We start from the raw sequence: 22,736 nt of genomic DNA, 5'->3' as shown, positions 1-22,736 counted from the left end.
CTTGCAGACAAAATAGTGAAAAGTTTTCTATGGGGAAACACTTCCTACGTCTGCACCTAACACTCTAACATGTACCCCGAGTCTAAACACCCCTAACCTTACACTTATTAACCCCTAATCTTCCGCCCCCGCTATCGCTGACACCTGCATATTATTATTAACCCCTAATCTGCCGCTCCCTACACCGCAGCAACATACATTATAGTTATGTACCCCTAATCTGCTGCCCCTAACACCGCCGACCCCTATATTATATTTATTATCCCCTAATCTGCCCCCCACAACGTCGCCGCCAGCTACCTACAATAATTAACCCCTAATCTGCCGATCGGAGCTCACCGCTACTATAATAAATGTATTAACCCCTAAAGCTAAGTCTAACCCTAACACTAACACCCCCCTAAGTTAAATATAATTTTTATCTAACGAAATAAATTAACTCTTATTAAATAAATTATTCCTATTTAAATCTAAACACTTACCTGTAAAATAAACCCTAATATAGCTACAATATAAATTATAATTATATTGTAGCTATTTTAGGATTAATATTTATTTTACAGGCAACTTTGTATTTATTTTAACCAGGTACAATAGCTATTAAATAGTTAATAACTATTTAATAGCTACCTAGTTAAAATAATTACAAAATTACCTTTAAAATAAATCCTAACCTAAGTTACAATTAAACCTAACACTACACTATCAATAAATAAATTAAATAAAATACCTACAATTACCTACAATTAAACCTAACACTACAGTATCAATAAATTAATTAAATACAATACCTGCAAATAAATACAATTAAATAAACTAACTAAAGTACAAAAAATAAAAAAGAACTAAGTTACAAAAAATAAAAAAATATTTACAAACATTAGAAAAAAATTACAACAATTTTAAACTAATTACACCTACTCTAAGCCCCCTAATAAAATAACAAAGACCCCCAAAATAAAAAAATGCCCTACCCTATTCTAAATTACAAAAGTTCAAAGCTCTTTTACCTTACCAGCCCTTAAAAGGGCCCTTTGCGGGGCATGCCCCAAAGAATTCAGCTCTTTTCCCTGTAAAAAAAACATACAATACCCCCCCAACATTGCAACCCACCACCCACATACCCCTAATCTAACCCAAACCCCCCTTAAATAAACCTAACACTAAGCCCCTGAAGATCTTCCTACCTTGTCTTCACCATGCCAGGTATCACCGATCGTTCCAGGTTTCGAAATCTTCATCCAAGCCCAAGCGGGGGCTAGACATCCATCATCCGGCTGAAGTCTTCTATCAAGCAACGGCTGAAGAAGTCCAGAAGAGGCTCTAAAGTCTTCATCCTATCCGGGAAGAAGAGTAGATCCGGACCGGCAACCATCTTCTTCCAAGCGGCATCTTCTATCTTCATCCAATGAAGATTTCGGAGCCTGGAACGATATGTGATACCTGGCATGGTGAAGACAAGGTAGGAAGATCTTCAGGGGCTTAGTCTTAGGTTTATTTAAGGGGGGTTTGGGTTAGATTAGGGGTATGTGGGTGGTGGGTTGTAATGTTGGGGGGGGGTATTGTATGTTTTTTTTACAGGCAAAAGAGCTGAATTCTTTCGGGCATGCCCCGCAAAGGGCCCTTTTAAGGGCTGGTAAGGTAAAAGAGCTTTGAACTTTTGTAATTTAGAATAGGGTAGGGCATTTTTTATTTTGGGGGTCTTTTTTATTTTATTAGGGGGCTTAGAGTAGGTGTAATTAGTTTAAAATTGTTGTAATTTTTTTCTAATGTTTGTAAATATTTATATATTTATATATATTTATATTTTTTGTAACTTAGTTCTTTTTTATTTTTTGTACTTTAGTTAGTTTATTTAATTGTATTTATTTGTAGGAATTGTATTTAATTTATTTATTGATAGTGTAGTGTTAGGTTTAATTGTAGATAATTGTAGGTAGTTTATTTAATTAATTTATTGATAGTGTAGTGTTAGGTTTAATTGTAACTTAGGTTAGGATTTATTTTACAGGTAATTTTGTAATTATTTTAACTAGGTAGCTATTAAATAGTTATTAACTATTTAATATCTATTGTACCTGGTTAAAATAATTACAAAGTTGCCTGTAAAATAAATATTAATCCTAAAATAGCTAAGATATAATTATAATTTATATTGTAGCTATATTAGGATTTATTTTACAGGTAAGTATTTAGATTTAAATAGGAATAATTTATTTAATAAGACTTAATTTATTTCGTTAGATAAAAATTATATTTAACTTAGGGGGGTGTTAGTGTTAGGGTTAGAATTAGCTTAAGGGGTTAAACAATTTATTAGAGTAGCGGTGAGCTCCGAACGGCAGATTAGGGGTTAATACTTGAAGTTAGCTGTCGGCGATGTTAGGGAGGGCAGATTAGGGGTTAATACTATTTATTATAGGGTTATTGAGGCGGGAGTGAGGCGGATTAGGGGTTAATACATTTATTATACTAGCGGTGAGCTCCGGTCAGCAGATTAGGGGTTAATTATTGTAGGTAGCTGGCGGCGACGTTGTGGGGGCAGATTAGGGGTTAATAAATATAATATAGGGGTCGGCGGTGTTAGGGGCAGCAGATTAGGGGTACATAGGGATAACGTAGTTGGCGGCGGTGTACGGAGCGGCAGATAAGGGGTTAAAAAAAATTAAATATAGTGGTGGCGATGTGGGGGGACCTCGGTTTAGGGGTACATAGGTAGTTTATGGGTGTTAGTGTACTTTAGAACACAGTAGTTAAGAGCTTTATAAACCGGCGTTAGCCCAGAAAGCTCTTAACTACTGACTTTTTTCTGCGGCTGGAGTTTTGTCGTTAGATTTCTAACGCTCACTTCAGCCACGACTCTAAATACCAGCGTTAGAAAGATCCCATTGAAAAGATAGGATACGCAATTGACGTAAGGGGATCTGCGGTATGGAAAAGTCACTGGAAAGTGGAAAGTCACTGGAAAGTGAGCGTTAGACCCTTTAATGACTGGCTCCAAATACCAGAGGGCGGTAAAAACCAGCGTTAGGAGCCTCTAACGCTGGTTTTGACGGCTACCACCCAACTCTAAATCTAGGCCAGAGTTTTTAAAAATTATGTTTGTATATGAAAACAGACTTGCAATTTGCCTCCGAAATGAAAGCGAGCAAAACAAAATACTTGCCTGGTACTCAAAACCACAAAGTGTTTCAGGGACACGCCCCTTCATCTGGAGTATTGGTAGTGGCATATATTTCCCCTATTGGGATTTAGTCACAAGTCTTTCCAGGGATGTCGCAGGGACTTGTAATTTGCCACCTTCTGTCGCTTCGTTAATTAACTCCAGTTCCAGATCCTCTGTTGCTATGTTTAAGCACTGAATTTGGCTTTCAAATGTTTCCTCCATTAGCAGAGTGCCTGTTTGTAAGTAGTTTATTTTTTAAATGTATATTTGGCACTCTATAAGCTTGTTAGGTTATTGAGAGATTTTATGGCAAACTTCCTTAAACTGAGTAGGGCAATAATATGACTGTGCCTTCACATGCCAGATGCATACTCCCTTGCAAGTCCTGGCACTAGCATCCAAATTGGCTGCTTAAAGTCTCTTTACAATTGGATGCTGCTACTGAGGAAGTTTTGAGCAACCCTAGACAACCATTGACAAAGTCCGGACGATACCGGAAGAAACGCGTTGGGTATTTTGTCCTCCAGCAGGATCCGTAGTGGATTCCCCGAAGTCTAACAGCAGAGCATTCAGTATATGAATTAGATAGCTGCTATGCTGAGAACTGCATAAGAAATACTTTAAGGACTGCCACCAAACAGATTGCGGACGCCATTGGAGGATGTTTTATATGTAATTTTCTTACATACTTCTAGTAAGTGTGTTTTTAATCTATGCACACATTGTTTTTTCATTAAACCACTTGAATCTTTGGATGTGCTGTTTTTTGTCTTTACATTCTGCCTTTTGGTTAGTAGTTTATTTTTTAAATTTTATATTTAGCACTCTATAAGCCTGTTAGGTTATTGTTATATATATATATATATTTATTATATATGTATATGACCTTGGAACAGTTAGATATGTTTTAGGTTATTCCCGTTTATTATTAAGTATTTATAATTTTGCGTCATGTTTTTGGCCACGTAAATTTTTGAACACTTAACGGCTATTTGTGCACTGTTTTTTTCCGCAAATACTTTTTTTGACTCATGCATGTTCCATGCCTTTGTACGTTGGAGTACATTTTGGCGTACTTTTGTAATTTATGACACCAGTTTGATGCTTGCCTCCTTTCTTATCTATACTATAATTGCGTTTGTAATGTCTGTCACCGTCGGCAGTTGTGCACACATCCTCAAAGGAATGTTGGCAGCACGAGGCATCTAACAGAATGTTGGCTGTGCACGCAGCCAAAAGAATGCAGCAAAGGCAAACGGAGCATTACAAAAAAAAAAAAAAACGCAGGTGGATTCTTTCACCACCCTGCCATTTTCAGAATCCACCGGGATGCAGCGAAGGCAAATGGTAGATTTAAAAAAAAAAAACGCCCGCAATAAGAATTAAAAAAAAGAATTTGGCGGATTTTTTTATTTTTATTGGGGTATTAGATTAGGTTTAATTTTATTATTTTTGATTGCTTCGTTTATTTTTTTCTGTATTTCTATTTTTTGTAGCTTGGGGAGTTGTATTTTCAACACATAGACTGCTCTCTGGGCAGGCTTATCAACTAGTGTACAATATTTAGATAACAGGTAACAGGTTCTATCACATCTCTACTTCTATAATTTTAGAATGTATACATTCTTTTGAGGTTTTTTTAAGAAGGGGTAAGTGCTTTCCATTTCTTTAAAGATTTTTTTTGTAATGGGAATATTACTGTTTAGCTGTATGCTTGTGTTTTTGTGCACTTAATTTCTGTATAAGTTCTTGCAGTTATGGAGCCTTCTGACTCTGTTCCTCAATCGTCTTAGAAGCTGGGTCATTTGAACACTTTTCTTTAGTGTTAAGTAATTGTATTGTTTATAAGCTGAGGTTTTAATCTCAGACTAATTTTTGCAATAAATGTATTATTATTCTAATGCATTGACCTATCTAATGCTGCTCTTGCTTCTAAAGGTATTACTGCTCCTTCTGTTTGTTTTTTACAGGAAAATCCTACTGAATCCTGAAATGAAGGATTTTATACAGTCTTTTGTGTCTGAAATGTGGGTCGCCATGCCTCCTTCAAGTAAGCATAAAAGTTCAGAAAAAAATATATATTTTATAGCCTCTCATGTTTGCTGGGGTTAATCTTTCTAGTCGTTAAGCTGCTATGTCCTCAGAGGAAGAGATTTGGTCTGTTGATAAGGGATCTTCCTTTGGTTATGTATCTGATATATATACTTATTTGTTTAAATTGAGCATATTTGTTTTATTTTTAACCACTTCACGCTGTTAGATGCCATGCCATCCTAACAGCGATGGGCTTTAATGCCGTTAGGACAGCATGGAATGTGATACCTTATACAGCGTCCTGCAGCCTCCCCTTTGACAAAAGCAGGAATTGGACCTGGGGACATCCCTAGCAGCCTAGACAGTCCCCATAGTGTGATTGCATGATTTCAAGGCCGGGATTGGATAATTTTTACCAATAGTGTTTATATCGGAACTTCCGATGTTAGCAATATATCACAGACAGGAAGGGGTTAAAGAAACTTTATTTCCTTCAGAGGTTAAAGTCTGAGAGTAGATGGGGATAAGCTGGTTCACTGTTTAAATCCTGTTTTCATTCCCATGGTTAAATCCCCTGATATATTTCCTATCACTGATGTGATCTCCGAGATTTTTCCAGAACTTGGGCTTAGCCAGGTATTTCTTGCTTGAGGACCTAATAATATAACAAGTCACCAATGTCTTTAATTCCCTGCAAGAAAGAACTTATCATATTTAAAATAATAAATATTGTCCTTTACTGTGTCTATAAGAAAGAATGCCGTAAATAAGATGTATACTACAGACAATTTGTTTAGAATGAATGGAATTCAACAATCATTTACAATATATACTGTATAACAGATAAAAAGAGACAAAACCTTTTTTCTTTGTGTGTTGAAAAAAAACAAAACTAACTGGTGTGGTGTAGCAAGTCTATAGTATTGCTTTATAAGAAAAGTACATTTTTAGATACTTGGTGGAAAATTCCCTGTACTTTAAATAAATGTACAGTTTGTACAGATTGCTCCTTTTAACTTTGTTTTTTGTATTTCTCTCTAGATAAAGTCACTGTAGACAAGAAGAATAAATGCGGGTTAGAAACATATTGCTTGCAATAGACAGGTCCCTTTAGGCGGTTTTGATGTGATAAATGCGCAGAATTTTTTTTCACATTTAATATTGTTCCTCCCTTGAGGCTCCTCTTTACAACACTTTATTTTTGTCTGGTAACTTTTGACCTTTTACAGATTTCAAGATCTTTTGTTTATAAGTACAAGTCATGTCTTGTATTGCTGCTGTTTTATACATTTTATGACCCACTCAGTGTTCGGTGTTTTTTTTTTATTGGAAAAGTCAGAACCTATTTTATGGACAAATTATAAATGCACATTAAAGCTATAAGGGGTTGTCTTCACAACAACTTTATTTGTAATTTAAGGATTCATCTTATTTTAACTAGCATTTTCATTGTATTTTTCCATCATATGAGCCAGATCTCATGCAATGCACAAAAGGAAGCCAATATTAAAACCTATAGTTGCTGCCTTTTTTAATAGCAAGTCACAGTTACTCAATGTATCTCAAGTGACCAACAAAAATATAGTGACATCTTATTAGATTTGTTGGTGTTCCCAATAGCTGCTCCTTCTGATAGCAAGGAAAAACTGGCTGAGAGTCTATTATTAACAATGATTGTGGCTGGTATTTTTACCATAATAACACTTACTCAGTCATCAAATGTTATAAACTGATATTGAAATACACTGAAAAACTTTACGAAAATACACAAACGAAGAAAAGGTTTATTTAAACACCAAACTATGCTGTCTAAGGGGTATATTTATCAATGTAGCGCATCATGTCTGCTGTACATTGCTGCACATCGATAAATGCTGACAGCATACGCTGTCAACGTTTATCATTGTACCAGCAGTTCTTGTGAACTGCTGGTGCCATGCCGCCCCCTGCAGATTCCCAGCAGCTAGCAGGGGGTGTCAATCAACCCGATCGCATTCAATCGGGTTGATTTCTGTCCGCCGCTTCAGAGCAGGCGGACAAGTAATGGAGCAGCTGTCTTTAGACCGCTGCTTCATAACTTCTGTGTCCGGCGAGCCTGAAGGTTTGCCGGAAACAAGGGGCCTCAAGCTCCATACGGAGCTTGATAAATATGCCCCTAAGAGTAAAGGTTTCCTTAGACAGCTATAAAGCTATGCATTGTCACTATGGCCTTAAAAAATAATTGAAATATTTTGCAAACATTCAGCAAAATTACAAGTTTGGCCATTGAGCACGGAGTATGCAGGTCTCCTGTATTACAAGTCACGGCGGTACGGCTATACCGCTAACATTTTAGCCTTTACGCAACTCTCCATTCCACACTCAAAAAATTACTTTTGAGTGCAGGATTTTTATTGTGCCTATATTACAGGTTGTGCTGTCCGGTTATAACACTATAGCGTTATAGCTTATACCGCCGCGATCCATTATGCTATCTGAGACCAGTAGTTAGGAATTTTTCAAAGCAAAAATGTTTAAAAAAACTCATAACTAAAATGTTACAAACTACACTAACACTCATAAACTACACTATTAACCCCTAAACTGCCACTCCCGCTTTGCAAATACTATATTAAACCCATTAACCCCTAAACCGCTGACCCCCAACCTAACCAACACTAATTAAATCTATTAACCCCTAAACTGCCAAACCCGCACATAACCAACACTAAATAAACCTACTAGCCCCTAAACTGCCGACCCCCACATAACCAACACTAAATAAACCTATTAAGCCTTAAACCGCCGACCCCCCACATCGCCAACTCAAAATAAACCTATTAACCCTTAAACCGCCCACCCCCCACATCACTACTACTAAAATAAACCTATTAACCCTTAACCCACCGGCCCCGCACATCGCTATTACTAAACTAAACCTATTAACCCCTAAACCACCACCCCCCTCAACGCAATAAACCTAATTACACTATTAACCCCTAAACCGCCATCCCCACAACGCAATAAACCTAATTAAACTATTAACCCCTAAACCGCCATCCGCCCACAACGCAATAAACTTAATTAAACTATTATTCCCTAAATCGCACTCCCCCCACAACGCAAATAATTAATTAAATCACTAAGCCCCCTAACCTAACACCCCCTAAATTAACACCAATTACATAAAATAAAAAAATACTAAGTTAAAATTAAAAATCCTAACATTAACAGGTCTTTAGGAACGGTGAGTACCTATTTGGGGGTTAGATTTAGGCTTTTTTTTGGGGGGTGTTTTGTTTTTTTAGATTAGCTATTTTTTATTTAAGTGGGCTGCAATAGAGCTGATTGCCCTTTTAAGGGCAATGCCCATACAAATGCCCCTTTAGGGGCAATGGGAAGCTTAGGTTTTTTAGTGTTATTTTTTTTATTTTGGGGAATTTTTGGTGGATGGGGTTTGGTTTTACTGTTAGGGGGTTCATAGTATTTTTTTTTAGGTAAAAGAGCTGTTTAACTTAGAGAAATGCCCTACAAAGGCCCTTTTAAGGGCTATTGTTAGCTTAGTGTTAGATTAGGGGGTGTTTTATTTGGGGGGGGCTTTTTTATTTTTATATGGGTATTAGATTAGGTTTATTTTTTTATTTTTGATAATTTGGCTTATTTTTTTCTGTAATTTTAGACTTTTATTTTTTGTAGTTTTAGATTTATTTATTTTAATTTAATCTTAGTTTTTTTTTTTAATCCAAGTTGTTTTTTATTGGTATATTTCAAGAATACAAAATCCGTTCAGAGATACAGATCACAAATGAAAATAAATGACAATAACAAAATAAAACAGTCAAAATATCAGGTTAGAGTAACATTTTCTTAAAACATGTAAATTAGAAGTTAAGATAACCAAAGCATAGACAAGTAGAAAAACAACTGTCTACCATGCCATATCATAGTTTCAAACCAGTATTACACAACATGTCTGAAAAATGTACCGTCAATCAGTGAAAATTCTCTATCTGAGTGGGTAAGTATGTGAAGGTAAGTGGAAACTCCGTAGTGGGTGAGTGACTAAAGAGAGCTTTCTGAAGCTATATATTGAGTCCACATATTTTGTGCATTAATATAATGATCCCTAGTGTCCAATCTAAAAGCTTTATATTCCTCTAGTTCTATAAGATCGCTAACTTTGTTTCTCCACATTGTGATATTAGGGGGGGTTTGGGATTTCCAGTTCTTTGCAATAAGTGCTTTAGCACTATTTGTGAATATGCGAAGCAAAATGATATGGGACTTGGAGGGGAGTTTGATGTGTTTATTTAGAAGAAATATTAAGGGATCAAAGGGGAGTATGAATTGGAAAATTTTCTCAATTTCACCAAGAAGAGTTCTCCAGAACCAAGTGATGCTGTTGCACCACCACCACATGTGGCCCATTCCACTCCCCGAGTGCCCGCAGCGCCAGCATCTATTCCCGGTTGTAGGGTATAGTTTATATAGTCGTCTAGGTGTAAGATACCAGTTATGAAGGATTTTATAATTCATCTCTAGAAGGGCTGCCGATGAGGAGGATGACATAGTGTTTATAAATATAGATGATGCTACTTGGGGAAGAATTATAACTCCTAACTCCCTTTCCCATGATTCGATCGCACCAGGTAAGTACCCCGGGGGAGGTTGGGTTAAAATAGAATAAATTTTAGATAAGGTATGCCTTAGAGGGGTAGGTGATGTTATCAACGTCTCCAGTCTAGTCATAGGTCTGAGCATGTTATTGCTGGATTTATGAGTTGTAATATAATTATGAAGTCTTCTATAGTTGAACCAGTTGTTGGCCCAAGTGAAGTTCCGCTCCTGAAGTGTGGTGTGTGGGAGTAAGTGTTCATTCTCTGAGAGGTGGTGTATCGCAATGTCGGAGTGTTGGTGTGGGTCGGAGGGGACAGTCCCCAAGTCAGCCAGAGAAAACTCAGTATTATGTGTCAGGGAAGTGAGTGGGGAGGGGTTGGATGAAAGGTAAGGGTTAATTTTATTCGTTTTCCCCCACTGTAATAAGGTCTCTTTAGTTATTGGATTGTCTACGTTGTGGATTATGTTTTCAAATCGGGGGGACCAGCATACAGAGCGGAGATTCAGGTCTTTATATGGATATTCTTCCAGGTGAACCCAACGTTTTTGAGATCCATGTATCCTCCAATCGAGGATCCTTAATCTTAGTTTTTTTTTTTAAAGAAATGTTAGGATTTTTAATGTTAATTTTAACTTAGTATTTTTAAAATTTTATGTAATTGGGTTAATTTAGGGGGTGTTAGGGGGCTTAGTGATTAAATTAGTTATTTTCATTGTGGGGATGGAGGTTTAGGGGTTAATAGTTTAATTAGGTTTATTGCGTTGTGGGGGATGGCGGTTTAGGGGTTATTAGGTTTATTATAGTAGTAGCGATGTGGGGGCCAGCTGTTTAGGGGTTAATAACTTTATTTAGTGTCGGCAATGTCGGGGGGAGGCGGATTAGGGGTATTTAGACTAGGGGTTTATGTTAGGGTGTAAGGTTTTTACTTAACATTCTTTTCCCCATAGACATCAATGGGGATTGCGTTACAGCGATTGCCATTCCGGGAAACAGGTTTTTCTCTCCATTGATGTCTATGGGGGAAAACGTGCATGAGCACGTCAAGTCAGGCCTTGGCTTTTGTGCGGTATGGAGTTTAACGCACCATACCACACAACAAAAGAAGGTTTTTCAGTAACTTGTAATGGCAGCGCTATGGAGAGTGTGATACCGCAATTTTTTTTGCGTTATTTACACACCAGGTTTAGCGCACAACTTGTAATCTTGGTGATTATGAGGTAGATTATGAGTGGCATGCTAACAGTTGCGCGCAAGCCATAAATGGTTTATTGTGGGTGTTTGCAAGCTAAAGAAGTAGCGTGCATATTACAAGTTAAAAGTAAACACGTTCACTTAAGTGCAATTGAATTTAATGTGAGACGGGTTCAGAGCTCTGGTTAACTGTTACGCTTGAATAAAAAGTTTTACAAAACACATCAAAAATACATTAAAAATATATAGTTACACCCATAATATCACAATCTAGTAAAAAATATTTTTTTAAATTGCAATAAAAAGTTATAAGGGCTCAAAGATATGAGGTCTCAGGTGTTAGAAAAAAAGGTATGCGTACATATACATACAGTATACTTGTCTAAATATATATATGTGTATATCTATACATTTGTGTGTGTGTGTATATGTGTTTACATTTGTATTTATGTATTTATAGGTGTATATGTATTTACAGACATATATTCACATAAAAACACATAAATACATATGTATACATATAGACATATAAGTACATTGGAGCCCTTTGCAGTCAAGTAGCTGAAAACATGAAAAACATATTTATGCAATATTCATATTTAATAAAGTGTTAAATTGTGTTTGTACTGTAAATATTTCACATTCCAATGTTCTTCACATAGGGGCATATGTTCTAAGTATTTTTAAATACACATTCCTATATTTATCTGTATATATCTATACCTATATATAATGAACTATGTATTTAGGTTTAGATAAATATTTTACCAAAAAATATTTTACCAATGTTTTTTACCAAAAATATTTTACCATCTTTTGAGGGGCATATGTTTAGCTGACATAACAAATTCAGTTTACAATATGCAAATTATAATGAATGTCTGTGCTTAGAGGCAAATAAAATGATCCTTGGAGATCTGTTGAAAATTCCTGATTTCATATTACTCAAGTAGAGTTAGTATTTGATAGATCAAGAAGAGTTTTTTTTCCATTAATCAAGTAGAGTCAGTATTTTAAAGGCAAATTATATTTATAGTCAAAAGTGAATTCACAACTAGTAGGTCTATTTATCAAGCTGTGAATGCAGCTTATGCGTGCTTACGGTGAACAAGCGTACAACTGCAACTTAAGAAGCAGCAGTCTTAAAACCGCTTCTAGTAATCAATCCTTGGTAAGCGCTCTTTGCGCTGGAAGACCCTCTCTGTTCCGGCTTGTACGGATTGTAAGCTAACTTCTTGCCTCACACGTAACGCTGTAAGGTGTCCCAACCTCAGTGCTCCCCACCGAAACTCACTACTTTTTGCTTTGATCCGGCTTGGTGCACAGTGAATGAAGGGAGCTTCACCAAACTGCCCAGGTAAAGTAAAACAATAGAAATGATATCCTCGCACTCAGGAAATGCCGGACAGGGATAAAGACAGGATGCTTTAGTGTGCCATAAAAAAGCTTTTATTGAATATTGCTTAAAATAGGGGACTGTAAACATGTCAGGTCAAACGCGTTTCGTTTGTTCTTAACTTTCTCAATGACCCACAATTTGCATGTAGACACACATCCCTATTTAAGGGGTATAGACACACCTCTGTCTATTACGTGTCTCATGCAAAGTAAAGTAAACGGAACTCTCAGAATATTTTACAATGTTACTGGGGAAAATGTTAATACACTCATGCAGTATAGCATATAATTTATACATTAAGGACTTTCAAGATGTAACATAACCTTTCTCCAGTAAATATTTCTATATCTTTATATAGGTACATATCACAATAGCTATTCCATATCCTTCCATTATAACCTGGTTCAAATATTTTACGATATTACCTACTGGGGAGAATATAAATACAATCATACAATATGATGTATAATATGTACATAAAATACTTTCAAAATGTGACATAACATTTCTCCAATAAATATATCTATATCTTTATATTGGTACACATTATAATTGTAATGAATAACTATAACACAACCTTCCATTGTAACCTGGTTCAAAGGAACAATATGTGCATTTATACTTTATTCTCTATTTAAATGAAAACTATAAACATGTATATATATATGCACAAAATGACCTATACATGGGATTTCAGAGAGCACATATTCATCCAGAATATAAGAAAGTAGGAAACCACTATGGTATATATAACATTAAATTGGATAAGAGTAGAATGTATAATATTTACCAATATTAGGAAACCAAGAAATCCCATATCAATGCAGGAAGGGTATTACTATTTAATCAACCTATAACTTTATGTCCCGATCCAGATTTAAACCTCTGGGGACCCTAGTGTTTAAATGGAATATCCAATAAACTTCCTTCAGACATAGAAGTTTTATTCTATTACCTCCCCTGACTTGCCTCTTGACATGTTGTATGCCCTGAAACGTCAAAGACTGACTATCTCCATTATGTGAATTACGGAAGTGTAAAGCCACAGGGGTATCTGATTCTTCATTCCCTATGGATCTCAAATGTTCCAGAAATCTTTTTTTTTGAGAGGTCTTGTCGTTTGACCGACATACTTTATTATACAAAGTTTGCATGTCCATAAATACACAGCATACAAGGTATTACAGTTAACGTAATTCTTGAGTTTAAATGCTTTCTCATCATTTGTGGATGTAAATGTGTCGCCTAAGGTTGCATAGGTACAAGATTTGCACCTACGGCTTCCACATTTGAAAAAACTTGTTTAGGTTTGAGCCAATTCCTTATGTTTTCTATGGGTAACATTGATGGAGAGAGGATGTTTGATAAGGCTTTTGACTTTCTCGTCACAAATTTACAGCCATTCTCCACAATTTTATCCAGAGTCTCGTCTACTCGCAATATAGGTAGTGATTTTCTAATAATATCGCAAATGATACTATGTTCCCTGCTATAAGCTGTAATAAAAACAGGCTTCTTAAGAAAATCAGTATCACCTAGATTTAGAGTTCTGAGTTAGCCGTCAAAAGCAGCGTTAAGGGGTCCTAACGCTGCTTTTTACCGCCCACTGGTATTTAGAGTCAGGCAGGAAAGGGTCTACAGCTCACTTCCCTACCGCGATTCCAGGCTACCGCAGATCCCCTTTACGCCAATTGTGTATCCTATCTTTTCATTGGGATCTGCCTAACGCCGGTATTTGGAGTCTTGGGAGAAGTGAGCGGTAGACCCTCTACCGACAAGACTCCTACCGACAAAAAAAAGTCAGTAGTTAAGAGCTTTATGGGCTAACGCGTGAATACAAAACTCTTAACTACTGTGCTCTTAAGTACACTAACACCCATAAACTACCTATGTACCCCTAAACTGAGGCCCCCCCACATCGCCGCCACTATAAAAAAAAATGTAACCCCTAATCTGCCGACCGGACCCTGCCGCCACCTACATTATCCCAATGAACCCCTAATCTGCTGCCCCTAACACCGCCGACCCCTATATTATATTTATTAACACCTAATCTGCCCCCCCAATGTTGCTGCTACCTTACCTACACTTATTAACCCCTAATCTGCCGACCGGACCTCGCCGCCACTATAATAAATGTATTAACCCCTAAACCGCCGCACTCCCGCTTCGCAAACACTATAATAAATAGTATTAACCCCTAATCGGCCCTCCCTACCATCACAGCCACCTACCTACAATTATTAACCCCTAATCTCCCATCAGCAACGTCGCCGCTACTATAATAAATTTATTAACCCCTAAACCTAAGTCTAACCCTAACACCCCCCTAAGTTAAATATAATTTAAATGAAACAAAATAATATTCCTATTAATAACTAAATTAATCCTATTTAAAACTAAATACTTACCTATAAAATAAACCCTAATATAGCTACAATATAAATAATAATTACATTGTAGCTATTTTAGGATTTATATTTATTTTACAGGCAACTTTGTATTTATTTTAACTAGGTACAATAGCTATTAAATAGTTAATAACTATTTAATAGCTACCTAGTTAAAATAAATACAAAATTACCTGTAAAATAAATCCTAACCTAAGTTACAAATAAACCTAACACTACACTATCATTAAATTAATTAAATAAATTACCTACAATTACCTAAAATAAAATACAATAAAATAAACTATTCTATAATACAAAAAAACAAACACTAAATTACAAAAAAGAAAAAAAAAACAAGCAGTTTAAACTAATTACACCTAATCTAAGCCCCCTAATAAAATAAAAAGCCCCCCAAAATATTTTTTTTGGGGTTTGGGTGGGTTAGAGTAGGGGTATGTGGGTGGAGGGTTGTAATGTTGGGGGGGTATTGTATTTTTATTTTCAGGTAAAAGAGCTTATTACTTTGGGGCAATGCCACGCAAAAAAAACCCTTTTAAGGACTGGTAAAAGAGCTGATTACTTTTGTATTTTAGAATAGGGTAGGGAATTTTTTTATTTTTGGGGGCTTTTTTATTTTATTTGGGGGCTTAGATTAGGTGTAATTAGTTTAAACTGCTTGTAATTCTTTTTTATTTTTTGTAATTTAGTGTTTGTTTGTTTTTTGTATTATAGAATAGTTTATTTTATTGTATTTTATTTTAGGTAATTGTAGGTAATTTATTTAATTAATTTAATGATAGTGTAGTGTTAGGTTTTATTGTAATTTAGGTTAGGATTTATTTTACAGGTAATTTTGTATTTATTTTAACTAGGTAGCTATTAAATAGTTATTAACTATTTAATAGCTATTGTACCTAGTTAAAATAAATACAAAGTTGCCTTTAAAATAAATATAAATCCTAATAGGATTAATTTAGTTATTAATAGGAATATTATTTAGTTTCATTTATATTATATTTAACTTAGGGGGGTGTTAGGGTTAGGGTTAGACTTAGGTTTAGGGGTTAATAAATTTATTATAGTAGCGGCGACGTTGCTGGAGATTAGGGGTTAATAATTGTAGGCAGTTGGCGGCAATGTTAGGGAGGGCAGATTAGGGGTTAATACTATTTATTATAGTGTTTGCGAGGCAGGAGTGCGGTGGTTTAGGGGTTAATACATTTATTATAGTGGCGGCGAGGTCCGGTCGGCAGATTAGGGGTTAAAAAGTGTAGGTAAGGTAGCGGCGACGTTGGGGGGCAGATTAGGGGTTAATAAATATAATATAGGGGTCGGCGGTGTTAGGGGCAGCAGATTAGGGGTTCATAGGGATAATGTAGGTTGCGGCGGTGTCTAGAGCGGCAGATTAGGGGTTAATAGTATAATGCAGGTGTCAGCGATAGTGGGGGAGGCAGATTAGGGGTTAATAAGTGTAAGGTTAGGGGTGTTTAGACTCGGGGTTCATGTTAGGGTGTTAGGTGTAGACTTAGAAAGTGTTTCCCCATAGGAAACAATTGGGCTGCGTTAAGAGCTGAACGCTGCTTTTTTGCAGGTGTTAGGTTTTTTTTCAGCCCAAAATGCCCCATTGTTTCCTATGGGGATATCGTGCACGAGCACGTTTTCCCAGCTTACCGCTACCGTAAGCAAAGCTGGTATTATGGGTTGAAGTGGAGCTAAATTAGGCTCAACGCACCCTTTTTTGAGCCTAACACAGCCCCTCAGACAACTCTAAATACCAGCGTTGTTGGAAGGGTGCGTTGGGAGAAAAGCAGCGTTAGCTACGCAGGTTTTTACCGACAAAACTCTAAATCTAGCGGTATGTGTTTACCTTTTTTGTTTCAACATATCAGCTCTGCTCATTAAATCTACCTGTGACTTTGCTTCAGTTAAATGTTGTAAAGTGTACCCTCTCTCATAAAATCGCTCTGTAGTTTTTTCAGAATGAATATCATAGCACTCTACTGTGCTGCAATTTTGTTTGGTTCTCATGTACTGGCCCTTAGGGATAGCCCTTATGACATGTTTAGGATGGCTGGAGTTTGCTTTTAGGAGAGTATTTCCAGCACTTTGTTTCCTATAAAGCTCTACCTCCATTTTATTACCAGTAATGTCTGCTTTCAGTAGTACATCGAGAAAGGGCATTTGTTTCTTACTCATCTCCATGGTGGATTTTAAATTTAATTGATTTTGAGACAGATATGCAAAAAAAGTCAAATATCTGTTTATCCTCCACTTTAAATATAAACAACAAATCGTCAATGTAACGACTGTAATGAATAATGTTTTCCCTGAAAGGATTACCATAGCCAAAGATCCTGGACAGCTCCCACCAGCCAAGATATAATTTGGCATATGTGGGGGCAAATTTTGCCCCATGGCTGTACCCTGTCTTTATTGATAGTAATCCCCCTCAAAAAGGAAAAAAATTATGGCTCAACAAGAATTCAATCGATTTCAAAATAAATTCCTTACAGTTTTCGTCATAGTTGGTGTATACATCCAAACATGATTCTACTGCTAGAATGCCTTTGTCATGTGGAATAGAAGTATACAAGGACACTACGTCTATTGTGACAATATAGTAGTCATCTGACCATTTCACCTGTTCAATCTGCCTGATTAGATCCGTAGTGTCCCTTGTATAGCTCTTCAAATCCAAAACAATAGGTTGCAAAGAGGCATCTATCATAGCACAAAGTGGCTCATTAAGAGATCCTATTCCTGCCACTATTGGGCAGTCTGGGGGAGATGTAATGCTCTTATGAATTTTGGGGAGATAGTGAAATATAGGTACAATAGGATGTTCTACTAATAAATAATCAAAATTGACCTTGGTTATTGCACCAATCATAACCCCCCAGTCTAACAGGTCATGTAAGATCTTTCTGTATTTAAAGGTGGGATTTGTTTGTAATTTCTTATATACATCAGTGTTATGAAGCTGCCTGTGAGCCTCCGCCATGTAGTCACCTTTGTTAAGAACGACTACATTTCCCCTTGTCAGAATTGCGTATAACTATTGCCAGATTGGTTTGCAATTGTTAAGGGCAATTCTTTCTTGTTTATTCAAATTATCAAGTTTCAAAGCATCCTGTTTACTCATTACTTTTTCATGTAAATCAGTTCCTTTTCTATAGTCTTGTGAAACACCTATACACTGTTATTTCTAGCATGTTTGGGATACAAAGAGGATTTATCTTTAAAGTTTTTTAAGTTTACATTCGTATGTATTGTAACATCAGTATCATTACCTCCATCCCTTTGTAATTACATCAGATCAATCTCTGCACATACATAAACAAAAGAAAAGGTATCATTGGTTATATCATTAGTGACACTTAAGGTCTCACTACTTCCTAAAGAGTCAATACTGTTGTTAACAGTTTCAGACAAATCAAAGAAATGTTTCTTAAGTAGCAGTGATCTCACAAATGTATTAGTGTCTATAATTGTCTGGGATAGATCAAAATGAGAGGAGGGAGCAAAGTTAAGGCCCAGTGATAGAATTTTAATCTGCGTAGCAGTTAAATTAACTGAAGATAGATTGATTACATTCTTTGACTCTAAACATATTTCCGACTTTGGTTCCTTCGCTGTCTGCGAGGATACCAGTGCTGTGCTCCCTATTGATTTGTGGGGATCCCTTTGTTTACCCCTATGTCTGCCACCTCTACGTACCCTGTGTGTTTTTCTTTTTCTCTTGCCTGCAATATGCCCTTCTGGATTTTTGAGACCTGGGATGTTGTTGCAATTCTCCCTTCACTGGCATCTGGGGTTTGTAAGACAAAGGTAGCTTTATTTATTGATTCCTCAGTACTATTCTCTCTGAGTCTGAGGAATCATAGTGGTCTTCTGTGTCTGTTTCATTGAATCTTACTTTATTAGTGTCTTGCCTTCCTGGGTTCCCCCTATACCTTTTTCTCCCTCCTGTATATGTCCACCTATAAACCTTACCCTTTTCATAATCCTCCTTATCCCTAGATTTTTTGATGTTTTTAAAATACCATAGGTTCTCCTTAAACTCCTCCATAACTTTCCTAATTTTATCAACATACCCCTTAAACTCTGGTTTTACAGCTAAGGGGCGTATACAATCTTGTAATTTCTTAATATCTACAATTAGGGTGGCCCTCTGTTGTTTTTGGTACAAAACCGTTTCTAATCTTTCTTCTACCTCAGAGGCAGACTTTAATCATCCTGGGATGATTTTTTTTTACTGAATGGACCTTTGAGCATACTCAGGCCTAGATTTGGAGTTTGGCGTTAGCCGTGAAAACCAGCGTTAGAGGCTCCTAACGCTGGTTTTAGGCTACCTCCGGTATTTGGAGTCACTCAAAATAGGGTCTGACGCTCACTTTTCAGCCGCGACTTTTCCATACCGCAGATCCCCTTACGTCAATTGCGTATCCTATCTTTTCAATGGGATTTTTCTAACTCCGGTATTTAGAGTCGTGTCTGAAGTGAGCGTTAGAACTCTAACGACAAAACTCCAGCCGCAGGAAAAAAGTCAGTAGTTAAGAGCTTTCTGGGCTAACGCCGGTTTATAAAGCTCTTAACTACTGTACTCTAAAGTACACTAACACCCATAAACTACCTATGTACCTCTAAACCGAGGTCCCCCCACATCGCCGCCACTCGATTAAATTTTTTTAACCCCTAATCTGCCGACCGCCACCTACGTTAGCCTTATTTACCCCTAATCTGCTGCCCCTAACACCGCCGACCCCTATATTATATTTATTAACCCCTAATCTGCCCCCCACAACGTCACCGCCAGCTACCTACACTTATTAACCCTTAATCTGCCGACCGCAAAGCGCCGCCAGCTACATTATCCCTATGTACCCCTAATCTGCTGCCCTAACATCGCCGACCCCTATATTATATGTATTAACCCCTAATCTGCCCCCCTCAACGTCGCCTCCACCTGCCTACACTTATTAACCCCTAATCTGCCGAGCGGACCTGAGCGCTACTATAATAAAGTTATTAACCCCTAATCCGCCTCACTAACCCTATAATAAATAGTATTAACCCCTAATCTGCCCTCCCTAACATCGCCGACACCTAACTTCAATTATTAACCCCTAATCTGCCGACTGGAGCTCACCGCTATTCTAATAAATGTATTAACCCCTAAAGCTAAGTCTAACCCTAACACTAACACCCCCCTAAGTTAAATATAATTTACATCTAACGAAATTAATTATCTCTTATTAAATAAATTATTCCTATTTAAAGCTAAATACTTACCTGTAAAATAAATCCTAATATAGCTACAATATAAATTATAATTATATTATAGCTATTTTAGGATTAATATTTATTTTACAGGCAACTTTGTAATTATTTTAACCATGTACAATAGCTATTAAATAGTTAAGAACTATTTAATAGTTACCTAGTTAAAATAATTACAAAATTACCTGTAAAATAAATCCTAACCTAAGTTACAATTAAACCTAACACTATACTATCATTAAATTAATTAAATAAAATACCTATAATTACCTACAATTAAACCTAACACTACACTATCAATACATTAATTAAATACAATATCTACAAATAACTACAATGAAATAAACTAACTAAAGTACAAAAAATAAAAAAGAACTAAGTTACAAAAAATAAAAAAATATTTACAAACATAAGAAAAATATTACAACAATTTTAAACTAATTACACCTACTCTAAGCCCCCTAATAAAATAACAAAGACCCCCAAAATAAAAAATGCCCTACCCTATTCTAAATTACTAAACTTCAAAGCTCTTTTACCTTACCAGCCCTGAACAGGGCCCTTTGCGGGGCATGCCCCAAGAAGTTCAGCTCTTTTGCCTGTAAAAAAAACCATACAATACCCCCCCCAACATTACAACCCACCACCCACATACCCCTAATCTAACCCAAACCCCCCTTAAATAAACCTAACACTAAGCCCCTGAAGATCATCCTACCTTGTCTTCACCTCACCAGGTATCACCGATCCGTCCTGGCTCCAAAATCTTCATCCAACCCAAGCGGGGGCTGGCGATCCATCATCCGGTGGCTGAAGAGGTCCAGAAGAGGCTCCAAAGTCTTCATCCTATACGGGAAGAAGAGGCGATCCGGACCGGCAACCATCTTGATCCAAGCGGCATCTTCTATCTTCATCCGATGACGACCGGCTCCATCCTGAAGACCTCCACCGCGGACCCATCTTCTTCCGGCGACGTCCAACTGAAGAATGACGGTTCCTTTAAGGGACGTCATCCAAGATGGCGTCCCTCGAATTCCGATTGGCTGATAGGATTCTATCAGCCAATCGGAATTAAGGTAGGAATATTCTGATTGGCTGATGGAATCAGCCAATCAGAATCAAGTTCAATCTGATTGGCTGATCCAATCAGCCAATCAGATTGAGCTTGCATTCTATTGGCTGATCGGAACAGCCAATAGAATGCAAGCTCAATCTGATTGGCTGATTGGATCAGCCAATCGGATTGAACTTGATTCTGATTGGCTGATTCCATCAGCCAATCAGAATATTCCTACCTTAATTCCGATTGGCTGATAGAATCCTATCAGCCAATCGGAATTCGAGGGACGCCATCTTGGATGACGTCCCTTAAAGGAACCGTCATTCTTCAGTTGGACATCGCCGGAAGAAGATGGGTCCGCGGTGGAGGTCTTCAGGATGGAGCCGGTCGTCATCGGATGAAGATAGAAGATGCCGCTTGGATCAAGATGGTTGCCGGTCCGGATCGCCTCTTCTTCCCGGATAGGATGAAGACTTTGGAGCCTCTTCTGGACCTCTTCAGCCACCGGATGATGGATCGCCAGCCCCCGCTTGGGTTGGATGAGGATTTTGGAGCCAGGACGGATCGGTGATACCTGGTGAGGTGAAGACAAGGTAGGATGATCTTCAGGGGCTTAGTGTTAGGTTTATTTAAGGTGGGTTTGGGTTAGATTAGGGGTATGTGGGTGTTGGGTTGTAATGTTGGGGGGGGGGTATTGTATTTTTTTTTTACAGGCAAAAGAGCTGAACTTCTTGGGGCATGCCTCGCAAAGGGCCCTGTTCAGGGCTGGTAAGGTAAAAGAGCTTTGAACTTTAGTAATTTAGAATAGGGTAGGGCATTTTTTATTTTGGGGGTCTTTGTTATTTTATTAGGGGGCTTAGAGTAGGTGTAATTAGTTTAAAATTGTTGTAATATTTTTCTTATGTTTGTAAATATTTTTTTATTTTTTGTAACTTAGTTCTTTTTTATTTTTTGTACTTTAATTAGTTTATTTCATTGTAGTTATTTGTAGATATTGTATTTAATTAATGTATTGATAGTGTAGTGTTAGGTTTAATTGTAGGTAATTATAGGTATTTTATTTAATTAATTTAATGATAGTATAGTGTTAGGTTTAATTGTAACTTAGGTTAGGATTTATTTTACAGGTAATTTTGTAATTATTTTAACTAGGTAACTATTAAATAGTTCTTAACTATTTAATAGCTATTGTACATGGTTAAAATAATTACAAAGTTGCCTGTAAAATAAATATTAATCCTAAAATAGCTATAATATAATTATAATTTATATTGTAGCTATATTAGGATTTATTTTACAGGTAAGTATTTAGCTTTAAATAGGAATAATTTATTTAATAAGAGATAATTAATTTCGTTAGATGTAAATTATATTTAACTTAGGGGGGTGTTAGTGTTAGGGTTAGACTTAGCTTTAGGGGTTAATACATTTATTAGAATAGCGGTGAGCTCCAGTCGGCAGATTAGGGGTTAATAATTGAAGTTAGGTGTCGGCGATGTTAGGGAGGGCAGATTAGGGGTTAATACTATTTATTATAGGGTTAGTGAGGCGGATTAGGGGTTAATAACTTTATTATAGTAGCGCTCAGGTCCGCTCGGCAGATTAGGGGTTAATAA

The sequence above is a fragment of the Bombina bombina genome, chromosome 1 (assembly GCF_027579735.1).
Source record: "Bombina bombina isolate aBomBom1 chromosome 1, aBomBom1.pri, whole genome shotgun sequence".
NCBI lineage: Eukaryota > Metazoa > Chordata > Amphibia > Anura > Bombinatoridae > Bombina > Bombina bombina.
This window is presented reverse-complemented; position numbering follows the sequence as displayed.